Below are 18,999 nucleotides of genomic sequence, written 5' to 3'. Positions count from 1 at the left end.
AATATTCACCATGAAAGGAAGCCACACGTTGACAACTTTCTAAGGAATTTAGTGTTTCGTAATTTTATGATTGTTAGAAGCATTCTATAGATGTGCAGTGGCCCCACATGATGGCATCTATTTTTCCATGAAGTATGAGAAAGCTGCACTGAGAGTGGAGAAAGAAGAGGAGACATGTCAGAAGTTTGAGGAGAGGAAAGCAGATTAGAAATTATCACTGGGGGTTGTCCTCCCAACACAAAAGCAGAGATAACCTCTGTCAACCACCTAAATTAATCAATTTAATGCTAAAGTTTTAACTTATGGACAAATACCCAAAAGGCACTACACATTTGAAAAGTAGCGTAGCATACCATAAGATTCTAGGGTCAGATTATCTGGATTTGGATCTAACTAACTTAACTGTGTGATTGTGGGCAAGTAACGACCCTCTGCCTCTGTGTCCTCATCGGTATTATAGAGACAGTAATAGAACCTACCTTAGAGAAGTATTTTCATATCGAATATTAAATGATTGGTATATATAAATGCTTACAATAGGACCTGATACACAGTAAGTGTTAGCAATAAATATTTAAAGAAAATCAACAGCACACCAGATTAAAGCTAAAATGAATAAATGACCCCAATGGCAAAATAAAAAACTCTTAGCAATTAGAATTTAATATTACTAAGTATTTTCACAGAATATTGAAAAGCTATTACAGTCATAAAACACAAATATGAAATAGGAGCAATTTGTCAATAAAATAATCAAAGAAAATTTATAGCATGAAAAGTAAAGACAAAGCTATAAAATATAGAAGGGCAGATCCAAGGACAAACTAAAATAGGTCGAAGATGCCCTAACTGGTTTGGCTCAGTGGATAGAGTGTCAGCCCGGGTTCGATTCCGGTCAAGGGCATGTACCTTGGTTGCAGGCACATTCCCAGTAGGGAGTGTGCAGGAGGCGGCTGATCGATGTTTCTCTCTATCCCTCTCCCTTCCTCTCTGTAAAAAATCAATAAAATATATATTTTTTTTAAAATACATTTTATTGATTTTTTACAGAGAGGAAGAGAGAGGGATAGAGAGTTAGAAACATCAATGAGAGAGAAACGTCGATCAGCTGCCTCCTGCACACCTACTGGGGATGTGCCCGCAACCAAGGTACATGCCCTTGACCGGAATTGAACCCGGGACCCTTCAGTCCACAGGCCGATGCTCTATCCATTGAGCCAAACCAGTCAGGGCAATAAAATACATTTTTAAAAAATAAAATAAAATATGTAGAAGAGTCTGGCCAGTGTGGCTCAGTGGTTGAGGGTCAACCCATGCTATTCTATATAATAAAGAGGTAATATGCAAATTGACCATCATGCCCTAGCACAAGATGGCTGACAGGAGAGGGCAGTTAGGGGAGAGATCAGGCCAGCAGGGGAGGGCAGTTGTGGGTCATCAGGCCAGCAGGGGAGGGAAGTTAGGGGCGATTGGGCCAGCAGGGGAGCAGTTAGGTGTCGATCAGGCTGGCAGGGGAGTGGTTAGGGGGTGATCAGGCTGGCAGACAGGAGGAGATAGGGGCAATCAGGCAGGCAGACAGGTGAGCAGTTGGGAGCCAGCAGTCTCGGATTGTGAGAGGGATGTCCCAGATTGGAGAGGGTGCAGGCTAGGCTAAGGGACACCCCCCCCCCCCCCAGTGCACGAATTTCATGCACTGGGCCTCTAGTTCATAAAATATTACTAATTCCAGAAAGCATAGCAGCAACCCAGTCATCTGCAGCCACTCTCATGGAAAGGATCAGAAGTCAGAAGGAGTTTGGAGCATAAGTGGAGCTGAAAAGGAGAAGGTGGATATCTCTCCATATTTCTGGTAGAAAGGCTGTATCAGCATTTGCTCTTCTACTTCTGCCTTTGAATAACCCAGTTTCCCATTTTCTGCATTTGTTCATAAAAGTTAAATAGAACTCCACAAAAGAGCATATTTAGTACTTGTGCTACCTGAACAAAAAGCATATGTGAATGTTTATAAGTTGTGATCATTATTTTTCCACATCATCAATTTGGTTTGTCTGATTTTTATAGCATGAGAATAAAACAGTTTTGCAGAACAATTCAGAAAGTTGGAAAATGCTGGGCATGAAAAATGATTTTTATTTTTGCACAGAGATACCCTCAGAAGCTATTTATATCCAGCAACTGTGTGTCTTTTATTATTTTTTATAGCAAAGCCTCAAAAGCTTTCTGCCTAAAACTTTGTTAAGTCTTTTGCTACTTGTATTTAGAGAGATTCTAAGAGAACATGCAAACACCTTGTAAAGATAATCATTTTTTAAATTTATGTTTAATTTTGTAAAGAGTTACATTGCTATCTTCATTTCACAGAGTAGCTGGACATAGTAACTTTGGTATTGCAATATCAATCAAGTTCTCTGAAAAATCTTAATGGGTGGAGTGCCCAGCCAGAGGAAACACCCAGCAGGATATATTAGTGACTGAATCATTCTTTATGTCCAAATTTGAATTCTCAGCTTGCCGTTAACATAAAAAGAAATGGCTATAATTAAAAAACTATAATAGAAACAAAATAAAAGGAAGCAAACTTAAGACAAACCAAATAAATAAATAAGAAATCAACCTAAGTAAATGTCAACTGGCATCCAAAATGCTTATAAATTACATAATGATGAAATAGAAAACCAAGACATAAACAGAGACTATGTCTACTATGATGAAAATATTGGTAACTGCAATTAAATGCTTAGCATGAGCCAGGTGCTAGCTGAATGCTTCAACATGTGTTGTTCCATGTATTACTCATCACAGACCTATTTCTATGTAACTTGTTTGTTTGTTATTGCCACTACCTGACATTCATAGAAGGGGAACTTCCAGCTTAAAGTGGCAACATAGGAGGATCCTTTTCCCACAGACACACAGAATCTATCTACCGCTATAGATTTCCTCTGGGGGCGGGGGGCGGGGGGGGAGAACCTAGCTGAGAGACCTACAAATTGGGTGAGTGAATATGAGGAGAAAAACACTGAAGCACCCAGGAGAGGCTGAGGGACAGTTGGGCCATGAGGGACAGTGGTTCACCCTCAGTGTGGTGAACCACTTGGGAAGGAATTCGCAACCCAGAGCTTTTCCATGAGGAGCAAAGGGTATGAACCTCACATCTGGCACCCCAACTTTTAAAACCTGCACCTGAGCATCGAGCCCCCAAAACATCTAGCTTTGAGAGCCACCGAGACTTGCACAGACTTAATACTCAGGGTCCCATGCAGAAGCAGCACCTGCTGCTTCTATAGCTGTGACTGCCAACGTTCAGCAAAGTAAGATCCGCAGCTGGATTAGCACTCTTAAAGTGTACGTCTATTCTTACCAAGGAAATAAATTAACTTTTTACCAGCGAATGGGAGTATATTTCATGAGGATGGAGGGGAGAGTGTTAATGGAGAAGAGAAATGATAGGGGTCATTTCCATGGGGAGAAGAGAAAGCTAGAATTTCAAGTGTTCTTGGACCTTCTGTAACAGGAATAACTTACTACCTGCCTTTCAAACACGATTTAATTTCACTCTGGCCCCACAAGACACACAGGATGCAGAGGCTGGCTAGTCCCCAAGAGTTGCTATTTTCCCTTTCACCCAAATGGAAAGGTATGAAAACTTCACAAAATGAAGATATATCAAGAATTCACTCTGCATCTTTAGGCATTAAATATGGAGTTAAAAGAATTAGTAACCACACGCAGGTGAATCAGGTAACATTTCTTGGCCTCAAGACCCTCACATTCTGGTGGAAGGGACAGAGGCTCACAGAAATACCGGCATAATCAAGAAGAGTTAAGGACCACAGCCACACAGAGGAGTGGCTTGTCTAGAAGCTCAGGGCGGCGTTATTTAGAGGTCACATGTGAACCAGCCCTAAAAGATGAGTGAGGCTCCTCTGGATCCAGAAAGAGGAGAGGTGTTCTAGGAGCAGAACTGTAAGGGCAAGCGATGTGAGAGAAGCAAGACGCATTCCCAGAGCTGTACTTACATGACGGCAGCATCTGCTGTTTCAGAAGAAGTGACCAGAGATGATCCTGAATCAAAAGAGGGGGACCCAGGGCCTCGGGCCTCACTTTAGAATGGTTCTTTATCTTCAGTAGTCACTAGCGACCATCACAGGCTTCTAAGTGGGGTCCTGTCATGGTACAGCGGTTTTAGAAAAATTAACTCTGTCAGAAGAAAGGTGGGCTGTGAAGAATGTGCCCAGATGGTGGGGAAGAAGGGCGCAAGCTCCGCTGGGGGCGGGGGCTGCTGTTCTGCCCTGCAGACCACCCGGCACGCTGCCACAGAACTGCAGCTGGCCCCTGCATTCAGTTCCTTCCCAATCACAGGCTGGAACTCCGGGCCACAGAGCCCAGCCTGCAGATACTGCTCCTGCTACAGGCAGTGGTTCACTGGGTTGCCTTGAGAAGCCACTTACCCTGTACAAGCTTCAATTGTTGGTTTTTTAACCTATAAAATAGGAATAGTCATAATACATTCCTTGGTTATTCAGAGAATTAAATGAAGTAACATGAATATACTTTGTAAATTGTAAAATGGATTACAGTTATTAATATAGTGTACACTTATTAAATAGGGATTTCCAAAAAGACTGTGACTTTAAAGAAAATTCTCAAGAAATATTCACACACACACACGCACACCTGGAGGCAATCATGGGGGCCCCCAGAGCCTGTTGAGAAAACTCCTGACTGACTTTGGAAACACAATACAGAAAGAAATGCCCGAGGGAAAGGGTCAGTGCATAATCAGAAATCCATGCCATCTTCTGTTTATTCATGCTCCACACTAACATTCTAACTCTAAAAATGTGCCCCATTATTTCCAGATTGACTTCTCACTGATTTTATGTAGGTAATTTTGATGAAATCTGAAAATCTTTCACACCCTGGTTATTATATACTGTGTAGCCAAAATTAACAGACTAGAAACACCCTCTTTAGTGATTCACTATGTTTCCTCTTCTGACTCATGTGGTTTTTCTTCTCCCGCCCCCGCCCCCCCCCCCCCCCCCGGGTATGTATCAGGGAATACTCTAAAAGTCTAATTCATGTATATTTCAGGGCTAAAAAGAGAACACCAACATTATTAACTGAGAGTAGGAACAGGTAATGTTAACATCACCTTTGTCTGTGAAGAACTGCTCCCAGAGAGAGAATTGGATTTCAATGACCTCAAGTCCTGTGATCCTTCCTTACTTATGAAAGAAACAGCATCTGAAAAAGAGAAAACATAAGCGGCTCAGAAATATAAAGCTACCATCTCTGAGTCCACATGGCAAGTCTTGCTTACAGAAGAAAAGTCTACCTGCTTACATATAAATAAATTAGTTGTGCAATTATGATGTGATCTTAAGTTACTAATATTCCCCGAAAACTGTAGCTTCTATAGATTCCTCAAAATTTATCCCAGATATACTCTATGCTGGCAGTTTTCAACTGGGATGCCGCGAGGATTTTTAAAACATGCAATACCTGACTATTTAGGAGCACTGGCCTCTTTTTCCATGGATTATCAAATTAAACAATGACAACAGCCAACACAACAATAGCCATCCACTGTGAATGAATCAAAATTATACCTATTATTTTGTCAGATTGGCAAAAGTTGTAATATTTTTTGGTGTGCCACAGAATTTTAGTAATTAGCTCATGTGCACTATGAGATGAAGAGGGTTGAAAATCGCTGCTCTTAGCGATTAAGCTCTTGAACGGTCCACCAGGACTTCAGCCAGGCTGTTGGCTATTTGATTCCTCTCCACCTTGGAGCTCCTTTACAAACATGGATGGCCCTCCTTCCTGGAGCCTGAGGCAGTGCCAGCCCTGGCATCCATACAGACCATTAATGCACCTACACAGCACGGCTATTTCTCTGTGTACAAAGGAAGAGAAACACATTTAGGAAGTTGGCTAATGATCACCTCCAGTGTCTGCTTGCTGCTCCCTATCCTCCTCTTGGGAATTTTCTCTGTATCTGTGTTGCCCCTCTTCCCAGCATCTCTGCCTGCCTGTATTTTCTCCCTCTGTTAAAACAGCAGCAGATCCCATAGCATCTGTTTGTCTTTGATAGAAACACCTTCACACAAAATGCCACCTCTTTCAAAATTCCCCATTCGATGCCTGTTTGAGTCCATCTTTATCTGTAAAATGAAAGATTTTGTTTTCTGTTCAGAGTTGTTTCTAAGCTGAACATTTAGCAGGAATCACTTTAAATGCCTTGAAGATAAATCTGCTTTCTATGTTAAGCTGCCTGAAGAAAATGAAAATTAGATCCTTAGGTCACTGTCTTCTTTTGTTTCTTTTCTCCCATCTCTTACGTGTCATTCTCTTCCTATTCCTCCGCCCACACTGCCCAGGTGGTCCGGACATAGGGCCAGTTCTTATGGTACTCCCTCTCTCTCTCCACCACTAAGAGCAGAGAATCCAAATATTTTTTTAAATAAAAAAATTAAAAATATACAGTTATCCCTCAGCATCAACAGGGGATTAGTTTCAGGAAGATACTAAAATGCACAGATGCTCAAGTCCCTTATCAATAAAGTGGCTTAGTATTTGCATATAACTTATACATGTTAAATCACCTCTTAATTATCATACCTAATACAATGTAAGTGCTATATAAATAGTTGTTATACCCTACTGCTTAGGGAATAATGACAAGCAAAAAAAGTCTGTACTTGTTCAGTTCAGATGCAACCATTGTAGGCCCAACTACATAGCACATGTCAGCAATAACAACATTTTTTTCAAATATTTTCAATCTGTGATTGGTTGAATCTGCAAATGTGGAACCTGAGGAAATAGAACCCACAGAATGAAGGGCCAACTGTATAGAGTCATGCATTGCCTTAATGATGGAGATACTTTCTAAGAAATGTGTTGCTAGGCAATTTCATCATTGTGAAAATATTATAGAAGGACTTAACAAGCCTAGATGGTTTAGCGTACTTGACACCTATGGCTTCTAGGCTACAAGCCTGTACAGCATGTTACTGTACAAAACAGCACAAGATTAAATCAAGCACGAGAGAAAATAATGCCATCAAGAGACGTGGTAAACAGGAGATATATGAGGCTGCCGCCAGCATAAGAAAACATACTGTTTTACAATAAACTTTTTTATATAGTAGAAAGAGTATACTCTAAAATAACATTAAACCCTAGCCAGTTTGGCTCAGTGGATAGAGCATCAGCCTGCAGACTAAAGGGTCCCAGGTTCGATTCCAGTCAAGGGTACGTGACCGGGTTGCGGGCTCGATCCCTAGCAGGAGGCAGCCGATCAGTAATTCTCTTTCATCATTGATGTTTCTATTCCTCTCTCCCTCTCCCTTTCTCTCTGAAATAAGTAAAAATATATATATTTTTAAATAAAGTAAAATAACAATATAGTAAATACATAAACCAATAACAGTTTATTATTACTATCATGTATTATGCACTGTACCTCACTGTATATGCTATACTTTTATATGACTGGCAGCACAGTGGGTTTGTTTACACTAGCATCACCACAAATACATGAATAATGCATTGTGCCACGACATTATGACATCACTAGGTGATAGGAATTTTTCAGCTCCATGATATTCTTACTAGTGACCCGGTGCACCTGGTGCACGGATTCATGCACATTGAAAGGAAATTAATTAGAAGGTGGCCGGTGGGGAAGGACTGGGCAAGACCAGCCGGACACTTCCTGGAGCCAACCTCCCACAGTCCCTCCCCAGCCAGCCACATCTCGGGTGGCACTGTAGCTTGAAGGGTGTCTGCAGAGTGAGCGGGGTCCCTCTGGCAGGTGGGGGTTCCCTCGGTTTGGCCTGCGGGGATCAGGCCAACACCGGCTCTCCAATATCCCCCGAAGGGTCCTGGAGTGTGAGAGGGCACTCTGCAAAGTGCTATTATACAGGGTGTGGAATGTAAACACAAGTGTGCATTAAACCAGATTCAGGGCCGACAGTGCCCCAGCAACAACATAACCCACAGTTGAAGGTGGAATCACGCATCCCCGCAAGGAATCCAGCTCCCTCCTCTCTGGTTTTAGGGTGCGTCACCTGAGAACCACCGCTGCTAAGTCACTGCAGCTTGGCAGCTCCTGCGTTGAGTGTCTGCCCCTGGTGGTCAGTGCGCGTCATAGCGACCAGTCGGACAGACACTTAGCAAAGTAGCCTTTTATATATATAGAAGGTAGATGGGACCACCATCCTATATGTAGTTGGTCATTGATCAAAATGATTATCCAGTTCATGACTATATATTTTTAATAAGACATAGATAATAGACAAAGGCGCTCCAAGTCATCTATAAGTGAGAATCAATGTTACATAAGAGACCAAATATTACCAATTATAATTCAAGAATACTTATCTGAAATTTAAAAAAAAAAAAAAAAAGACTTGTACTACATATTGAGAGGACATACCTGGCAAAATTTTCTCAGAATGGCCTATACCTAAATATAGTCTAGTAAAATAATTGATCTTTAAATTTAAAAAAAAAAATCCCTTTGGGCACCAAATTAAAAGGTCAATATACCTTATAAAAGAAAGAAAATAAAATTGTCATCAGACTTCAATGGCATGCTCTAGGACAGTAGACAATGGGGTAACATTTAAGAAATACAAAGAAAACAAACATGAGCTAAGGATTTTATATGCATCTCCACTGATCTTTAAATGTAATAGTCACAGTTTTTATGCACATGTAAGAACTGAGGGAGTGTAGTTTCTATGAGCCTTTCCTAATTTACTGGAGAACAAGCTTCAGACAACCAAGATGAATGAAGAGACATCAATAAAACTGGTGGTAAACACTAACTACATATTTATTTGTATAACTTAGAATACCTGTCGGTTATAAGGGAGAGGGTATAAAATCTAATGGCCATTTGCTTTATATACACTCAACTGAACTGTCTAAAAATGGAGGGAAGTCAATTATGAGAACAGGAGACAGAAGAAAAAGAATAGAATAAATTTTCTGATTTCCTCAAAGGTATCAATGGGGAGTAAATGGTACTAGTTGAAAGTACATTCTAGAGAATGGGGGACAAGAAGGGATTGCCAGCTAATTTCAGTTTTACTATAGTTAGCTATTAGATAAAGTAGTAAAAAGGGGTTAAAGGGAATACACAAATATCCATAAATTCATAAATTATCCTATATAATAAAAACCTAATATGCAAATTGACCAAACAGCAGAACGACCAGAAGAACAACCAGTCACTATGACACGGACTGACCACCAGGGGGCAGACACTCAATGCAGGAGCTAACCCCAGCCCTCAGGCTCCAGGCCAGCCAAGGCGGGTGCCAGTGGGGGGCCCCCAATTACCCTGCCGGTCATCCTAAAGGTTGGCCCTGATTGCCAGCCAGGCCTAGGGACCTTACCCATGCACAAATTTCATGCACCGGGCCTCTAGTAGAGTATAAACTCATATAAAGATATTAATAAAAATGTATTAGAAAGAGAAACGCATGCCTTTCTAAGTAAAAAAAGATACACAAAAGAGAAAGCAAATAACATGAACCAGTGCTTTTCAAATTAACTATAATGAAGGGAACAGTTGTTTTCCACAAAATCACATACTTGGACTTTGTGGTAATGACAAATTGCCTAAACATTTCTAAATGTTTCATTTTCTAGTTTCTGTACATATATATGGGAAAATATGTAACATAAATATAGCAATGGTGATGTCAGTTAAATTAATTAAACAAGGAGGCCATTAGACTGAGGTGGCTCCAATGCCATAGCGGCCTATATAAACACACCAAAATCTAAGCCTGCAAATGCCTCAAGGTTACAAAACTGAAACCTAAGGACAACCAATCACAACCAACCAACTAGGCTCAAGCTGTAGTCAATCATTTCCCTACTTTGCTTCCACCTTTTCTCTGTAAACGCTCTCCCCACGCTCCTATTGGTGGAGTGCTCCTAACCACTTCCAGTCTAGCTCTGCCCAACTAGATTCCACCCTTGTTTTACTTAATCTGGACTACAAAGCCATTCTCATTACTTATTACAGTATATTCTTACAATTGTTCTGTTTTATTATTAGTTACTGTTAATCTTTTATAGTGCCTAATTTATAAATGAAACTTTATCATAGATATGGGTGTATAGGAAAAAACATAGATGATAGTATATATGACTCAGTACTATCTGAAATTTCAGGCATCCACTGTGGGTCTTAGAACCTATCCCCCAATGGGTAAGGGGGGCTACAATATTATGGTATATAATTATTATATATTATTTTACATAAATGTACTTTTCTCCACTTGAAATAATATGTATATAATTCTTTTTGGTGGATAAAAGCCTACAAATTATCATTTACCTAATAAAAAGGAAGGAAAAATATATATGATATTTATAAATATATAAAAATTACACATATATAAGTATATATTAACATATTAATGAAAGGACATCACAGCAATAAAAATAAAATAGTTACCTAAAGTAGAGAAAGAAAATAGAAGGGGGAATACGTAAAGTCATATAAAACTTTACATAATTATAAAACAAAATTAAATTTAAAAGAAAGCAATCCCTGAACACCAAAAGCAAATTGAGACAACTGAGCCTGTATATCCAGTAGGTGGCACAACAACACTAAGAGGACTACTCCAAGTGACTTTAAAACAGGTTTGGTTCTTGTTCTAAGTGGAATGTTATCATAAACACAAAAACACTGTAAAGAAGCTTAAACTGGTTTTTAAATCATTTTCCTGGGAGTGGGGGGAACCCTAATATTTATTCTGAAACTGTTAGTGTATATATGGATAAAGCAAATGAGCAATTACAATCATGTCATTAAAAATCTGAATATTTAACATGAGAAAAAAAATCTGTTGAATTTGAATAGGAAATATTTCATAGTGCATATTATTTTATAAAACTAAATGATTCCAGCTTTGTCCTCTGAATAGACTTAGAAACAGTGCTGACATAATGGCCTTCACATACCATTTTCCACTAAAATGGATCAAGGATTCCTTGAAGAAATAGCTGATTACAGGTATGTGGTAGGAAACGTGCTAGTTGATCCCAGAATATGTCTAAGGGTGCTTTTGTGATATCAGAGTGCTGATATCAAGTTGAAGAGGCTCCCAGTGGCCAAAGATGAGAAAAGTTTAATAATGTTAAATATAACAACTGCAATGGATTGAAACATGTCAAACGTGTTCAAGTTCGTGAATTCCTAAGAAGACTGAAAAAATAATATATTGCTCATCCTTGAAAGGGTGAGGAAACAAAAATCATTACTTTACAAACTAGCAAGTAAAGGGAACAGCTCAGCATTTATTCTGCCTTTTCTGTACAGACTATTCCCACGCAGATGCACAGTTGATGAGATGTTTCTTCTTGTATAAGTTCCATGATTAAATAAAGAAGAAATTTTAAAATTCCAATATCACCATTTACAACCTTTAATGAATTATTAGATCGAGACAATGGTAATCAATGACTGGCAATATCACACACAAAAAGCCACCAGAAGTGCTTCTGGATGGAAGCAGCCTATATAAACACACCAACATCTAAGCCGGTACATGCCTCCTATGAGATATTTTGCCAGTAACTGAATCTTAATCTGATAACATCGCTAGGTCTCTGCTATTCAATACTAGCCATAGGTGGTTGTTGAGCAGTTGAAATGTGGCTAGGCCAAATTGATAAGTGCCATACGTGTACTATGCACACTGAATTGCAGAAATGTAATATGGCCCGGCTGGCGTGGCTCAGTGGTTGAGCATTGACCTATGAACCAGGAGGTCAATGGTTGGATTCCCAGTTGCAGGCTCGGTCCCCAGTGGGAGGTATGCAGGAGGCAGCCAATCAGTGGTTCTCTCTCATCATTGATGTTTCTATCTATCTCTCCCTTTCCTTTACTCTCTAAAATCAATAAAAAATATTTTTTTAAAATGTAGTATGAAAAAAAGCAAACTACCAATGTTTGGATATATTGGATTAAAATTGTATTATTAAGCTAACTTAAACTATTTTCCTTATTTAAATGCCTTATAAATTTTTAAATTATATTTATGGCTAATATTATATTTCTATTTGGACAGGACTGCTCTAATTGTAACTACAACTTACAGGAAATAACTTCAACAGAGGAACATATAAAATGAAAATGACACTAGAAGAATAGAAACAGCAAAATCCAGGCTTTCAGAAGCACTTGAAATTCATATTTCTGATCTATTTCTGAGAGTCAAAGTTACTAGAAACATATATGTTTGAGCCTTATAATTCATGTATAAAGTAGTCTTAAATATTAATATCTATGAAATTATGGTTTAATATTCTATTTTATTTTCACTGTTGCTCATAAAAAATGAGTACCTTTAAAACACATATCTTGCATTGCCTAAAATAATTTATCACCAGTGGTATGTACACTTCACTATGTAAAACATTGTAATACAATTTATCCCTCCTGAAATCTTCAGTTTTTAAATATAAATGTTTTAAAATCTTCTCTAGTCTCTCTTCATCTTTACTATTTCCCCAAATTAGAGATCAAATTAATAAATTATTATAAAATGTCAGAAACTTTAAAAGTTAGATATTTAATTAAGTTTACTCATACTTCATTTTGAATATGACCTTTCTAACATAGTAGGCACCCAAAATATTAGGTAATTTGTTTCTCACTTCATTAAATCAGAAATTATGTAATGGTATCTAAATTCTACTTCTACATTTACTCATTATAAAAAATTTTGCGACCCATATAACCATAACTAATGGACATAAGACACTGGGGGGTAAGGGAGGGCAGGGGCTTGTCAAGGGCAGGGGGGAAAAAAGGACACTTATGTAATACCCTTTGTAATACTTTAAGCGAAAATAAATAAATAAATAAATAAATAAATAAATAAATAAATAAAATAAACTCCAAACTGGAAATTAAAAAAAAAATTGCGAGATTAGCATGCTTTAATATTTTATCAGGACAAATAAACATGACAAAATGTTTAATTCACAGAAAAATATCTTACAGATCATATAGCCACACATAATAAAAAGAGTATATACAGACAGCCCTCAGGTTATGTCGGACTCGACGTATGTCATTTCGTGGTAACGTTGCCATCTCCCATTTATTTATAAAAAAAAGTTCGGTCATTTCAACGTATGTACATATGTGCTTTATGGTTTTTATTATTTATTTACCACAAGTAAAGGTCAGGAATTGTTATCTTTCTTTTAATTTTTTTTTACTGTTTCACTTCATTACTGCTGTGTATGTGCTCCATGTGAGTGACGTAGGTGCTTATGTAGGTGGGTTCTGACTTACGTCGCGCAGTAGGAACGGATCTCCGACGGACCCGAGGACCTACTGTATATTGAAAATAAATCTTGTAATTTTCTTTTCCTTTACTCACAGTGCACTAAAGCAAGAGAACACTAGGGGGCAGTGTTGTCAGCACAAAGATCTCATGGGGATTGGAAAGGACAGCTCAAATCCACCAACTGCTAGTTTGGTAGAATAGCAACAAAGAATTTGTTTAACCTTCCTTTTCTGAAGAGATGCTTTGCTGATACTTTGAGTCTTTTAGCTTAGTGACAATCTTTTGGTGATATTCAACCCAACTCAGTTGAATTCTTAGTTAACAAAAATATATTAACTAATTAGCCCTATGGCTTCTTGGCCTTTTGCCTAAGATCAAGTATAGTTATTAACCCATATTGTCACTCACTACCCACAAAAAGAATAGGGCCAAAACTTAAGGTCAATACTAAAAAAATCAAAAGCTATGAAACCTTTTTACATTTTATAAAATAATATGTGTTTTTTTTAATATCGCAAGGGCATAAATTCTTTATGCATTGACTTTATGGTTCACTTTGGAAAGTAATGGGCATAGTCTATAAATGATTAATATATGACAGTAAGGTAAACATTTACATGTCAGGTGCAGAACAAGCAGGCTGCTAAGTTCCAATCCTATATAATAAAAGGCTAATATGCAAATTGTCATCTCGACTGGGAGTTCAACCAAGGGGTGGGGCAAGCTGGTGGGCCAACAGCCCGCAGCCCCTCTCCTCAGCTGGCCCTGCCCCTGATTAGGGGCAAGGCCGGCCAGACCCCACCCATGCATGAATTCATACACCGGGCCTCTAGTGCCTTTAATATGAGGTGAATTTTCTAATATCAAGCAACATACATTTTCTTTTAGAGTATTAGAATCTACAAGTATTTTATGAGCTATACTCTGAATTGTGGGTTTGAGCTACTTAAATTTTAAAAAAATAATTCTAATGAGTTTACATAATTTCATTTTGAACAATTCTTGAAAGTCTGTTTGGAATATATAATTTAGCAGCAGGTGAGCCCGGTGATTATAAAAGTACATAATTAATATAATTAATCCTAGTTGAATCTGACTCATTTCTTCAGATCCTTTTGGCTTTTAAATTATACTTGGAATTTCTATTTGCCTTGAGGTTTTATAAACAATAAATGATTCACCTTCCTCCATAAAGCGGCAATCATCAAAAAATTAAAAATGGAACTTCTTTTTGACCCAGCGACCCCACTTCTGGGAATATATCCTAAAATCCCTAAAACTCCAATCAGAAAGAATATATGCACCTCTGTGTTCATGGCAGTGTTATTTACAATATCAAAGAGAGAATCTGGAAAGCAGCAAGAGAAAAGCAGTGAAGAAAAATGAAAAGGAGGAGGAGGAGAAGAAAAAACAGAAATCTGAACATAAAATGGCAATTCATATCCTATATAATAAAACCCTAATATGCAAGTTGACCAACTGGCGGAATGACCGGTCGCTATGATGTGCACTGGGGGCAGCTCCTGTGTTGAGTGTCTGCCCCCCAAGAGAGAGGTGACTGGTGGTGGCGATCATGGGTGGGGCTGGCAAGTGGGCAGCGCCAGGCCAACAGCCAAGGAGGGTGTCAGTGGGGACCCCCAATCGCCCCGCCCACAGATGGCCCTGATCGCCGGCCAGGACTCTAGGAACCCTACCCTATATATTGGAAATAGTCTCTTAGATTTAAAAATTAAGACCTGGCAAGGCTACTCTAACACTGAAAAAACGGGATGATGCAGCGATGACATGCATGGACTCTGGCTTGCACATTTTGTGGTCAGCCCTGATTCTGACACTTATAACTGTGACAAAGCCAATTACTTAACTTCTCTCTGCTTTAGTTTTTCCACTGATAAGATGGAGAAAATGGTATTACTGCCTCAGAAGGATCATGTTATGTACTACTTTTTATAATGAGGGCAAAAAAATGTAGCTGCCCATACAACAGCAAGATGCCTTTCACCTGTAGGAAAAGTGTGGTCACTGGTGCATGCAGCATCTCGGATTGTGAGAGGGATGTCCAACTGCCGGGTTAGGCCCGACATCCCCCGAGGAGTCCCGGATTGAGAGAGGATGCAGGCTGGACTGAGGGAACTCCCCCCACCCCCCAGCATGAATTTTATGCACCGGGCCTCTAGTCTATCAATAATTGTATCATCCTAGCGGGCTTCTAGTCTATCAATAATTGTATCATCCTAGCCAGTTTGGCTCAGTAGATAGAGCATCAGCCTGCGGACCAAAGGGTTCTGGGTTTGATTCCAGTCAAGGGCACGTACCTTGGTTGCAGGCTCCTCCTGGGCCCCAGGCCCTGGTCGGGCTCCTGCAGGAGACAACTGGTCAATGTGTTTCTTTCACATCGATGTTTCTCTCTGTCTTTCCCTCTCTCTTCAACTCTCCCTAAAAATCAGTGGAAAAATATCTTCAGGCGAGGATTAACAAAAAAAACCACACAAACAATTGTATCTAAAAATCAAAGTAGAAGGACAAGGAATCTAATGAACAAAATAAACTGATGAATAAAATAGAACCAGAGGCATAGAAACATAGAACAGACTGATGAATCTAGGAGAGGGAGGTGGAAGGGGAGACTAACCAAGGAAATTGCATGCATATATACATGACAATAGGCTGGTGAAGGCTTGGGGCAGGGTGGAATCCATGTGGTGAGGGGGCAGTCGGGGTGGGGAAAGGCGGACATCTGTAATACTCTTAACAATAAAGATTTTTTAAAAAAAAAGAAGAAGAAGAAGAAGAAGAAGAAGAAGAAGAAGAAAAGAACTGGTGCTCAGGAAATTCCCGAGCACATTTAGAGCTACCCAGACCCATGTCCACAGACTATTATTACAAACTGGTTTCTAGGTCTTGGTTGAAATTGAAGAAACAAAACATAGGAGCCATAGAGAAAGCACGGTTGCTACTCTGTTAGCCTAATGAAATGCAAGAGTTGAAGAAAAAATGCTCTTAAAAATATGTCTAGAAATCTGTAATTATAGTGCATAAGAAAGACAATATCATGATATGTAATTAGTCATTGTAGGATTATTACCTTTGAATAAATTATGACTTCAAATGAAATTATAAATGTGAAAATAAAATATTTGACCATTCTCTTTTTAGACTTTAATAATTACTATAATAATTATAATACTAGCTCATAGCATTGTTCTATGGAATAAGTGAGTTTAAATATGTAAAACACTTGGGAAAATGCCTGGCACAGAGTAGGCCCAATATAAGTACTTGCTATTATTATACATACATGTAATTTTTTATAATTATGTTTCTAATTAAATCTTAGACATTTAAAATGGGATGAAAGATTAGCATTCAAGTCAGTGGTTTTCAACCTTTTTTTTTTAACAGCAAAATTCATTTTTAAAAATTCTTTCTGCAAACAAAAAGGTAGAGTGGACCCTACTGAGTAAGCCAGATAAAGAGGAGCCTTTCTTTGTGAAGTGGGGCTGATTTATATCAGCAGCAGTCTCCTCTGGAGGCAACCCTGGAGCACTGTGTGAAAACTAAGTGAAGGCACCCCACCTTCCACAGATGAGAAAAATTAGCCCACGAGAGGTAAATACCCTCATCCTCAAAGCTAGCATGTTCAGAATGCTTTCCAGAAAAGCACTAATACCTAATGTGCCTGGGGGAAAAAAATGATGTTTGCTGGGCAATACTCAAAAGACTGTATTTAACCAGTAACCAATCAGAATGTCTCTGCTTAGCAGGAGCCTGAAGCTGTTGATCCTTTTGGTGTCAGGCATTAACTCATTAGTTGCTAAATTATAGGGCTTTTCTGTGGGATGCAGGAAGGCCTGGGGCCAGGGGCTCAGGACAATAGTATAAAAGTGTTTGAGATGTCCTCTGGAAAAAAATCATATCTGATTGGAACCTGCTGAGAACAGCAGATACCATAAATGAAAACTGGAGAACTCTATTTCCTCTCATTTTGTCTTTCCAGAAATTAAAGTTCTGTTCTCCTCTGGCCTCTTCCAAAACATCTAGGCACTTTTTGTCTTCCATAAAGGAACTACTGATGATGTTCACCATGTTTAAAGAAGGTAACAATGTGCAATCTCTCTTAGATGGGAGAGAATAATATGAACCAAATATCCCATTGCCATAAACGAGTTTGTCTGTAATAAAGAAGTATTGTTAAGTTGAAATAAAATTATTAAACCCAGCTCATTGCAGACAGTTGAACAGTAGTTGTCTTTGATAAAAATTGCAAATGATTGCTTTGCATTTATCATCCAAAGTAAGCTGAGTAGTTCAAAGTGATTGCTGAGAGATAGTAATTATAGGAGTTGATTTGTAGCTCCATCTTTACAAAAGAATTTACAAAAATACTTGTCACTCCCTTGAAACAACTTACTTCTGCCAGTGGTTTTGACACAGACTACCTACCTACTACCTAATGGGCAGGTAGGTGATGGAGACAGGAGGGGGTGAAAAAGGGCAAAGCCCTGCAGGGTGTCCCAAATGGGAGAACTGATAGTCTGGATGTGACTGGAAAGAGAATGTTGCAGAGGTATATGGGGAGAGATGGGAATGAAAGATGAAGCACTGTGTGTGTTAGCAGGACAATCAAAGCTATATAAATAGCTTATAAATTTGATCTAGGATGGCTTCTTTGACTTCGTGAAGTTTAGATTCCCATGTCAAAGGCAGATCTATACCTCTTTAGTGGTCCAGAAAAATATCTGTCTCACTTTGCTGGCTCCTGAGGGAAGGAAAGAGGCATGTGAGAAAACTGATTTAAGTCTGTGACTTAAAATGAAGAGCATTTGGCTAATGAGCAGCTGTTTGGTTAAGCAAATGACTCATACTGGGATATTTATGGAGCACAACTATTTTTTTCAAGCCTACAAAAATATAAAGGAAAAAAGTCTCCCTAAGATCCAAAAACAGATGTTTCATAGAAAAAAAACAAAAAACTACTAAACAATAAGTTCTTCTTTCTGGTTTATCAATTTATCTATGGAAACATATGTGGGTTTTTCTAAGGAGCCTTACATTTATTTTCATTGAACAAAGAACCTTTACAGAGTACTCATTTTATGCCAGGCATTGTTTTATGAAAAAAAAAAAAAAATTAAGACAAAGACCGCAGCCTTGAGGGGTAAAATCTGATAGAAAACTTCCATAATACATCCCCAAAATATAACTAATAATTAAAAGTATATATATATGAGGCCCAGTGCACAAAAATTTGTGCACTCGGGGAGGAGGGCCCTCAGCCTGGCCTGTGCCCTCTCAAAGTCTGGGACCCCTCAGGGGATGACCACCTGCTGACTTAGGGCTGCTCCCCGGGGTATTGGGCCTAAGCTGGCAATCATACATCCCTCTGGCAGCCGAGGAGCCCTCGGAGAATGTCCACTTGCCAGCGGGGAGCAGGCCTAAGCTGCAGTCTGACATCCTTAGTGCTGCTGAGGAGGCGGGAGAGGCTCCCACCACCACCGCTGTACTGGCAGCCATCAGCCTGGCTTGTGGCTGGGCAGAACTCCCCCTGTGGGAGCGCATTGACCACCAGGGGGCAGCTCCTGCATTGAGCGTCTGTCCCCTGGTGGTCAGTGTGTGTCATAGTGACCAGTCATTCCTAGTCATTCTGCTGTTAGGG

General features: G+C 39.2%; 1 protein-coding gene across 4 annotated transcripts in view; it reads left to right on the top strand.

The window, feature by feature from the left end:
• DLGAP1 (DLG associated protein 1) overlaps positions 1 to 18,999 on the top strand; it is a 626,931-nt gene that overhangs the window by 292,852 nt on the left and 315,080 nt on the right. The gene's annotated exons all lie outside the window — the stretch shown is intronic.

Source organism: Myotis yumanensis, unplaced genomic scaffold, assembly GCF_028538775.1.
Source record: "Myotis yumanensis isolate MYYU_CA2020_CCGP unplaced genomic scaffold, mMyoYum1.0.hap1 SCAF_7, whole genome shotgun sequence".
NCBI classification, from domain to species: domain Eukaryota; kingdom Metazoa; phylum Chordata; class Mammalia; order Chiroptera; family Vespertilionidae; genus Myotis; species Myotis yumanensis.
This window is presented reverse-complemented; position numbering and strand designations above follow the sequence as displayed.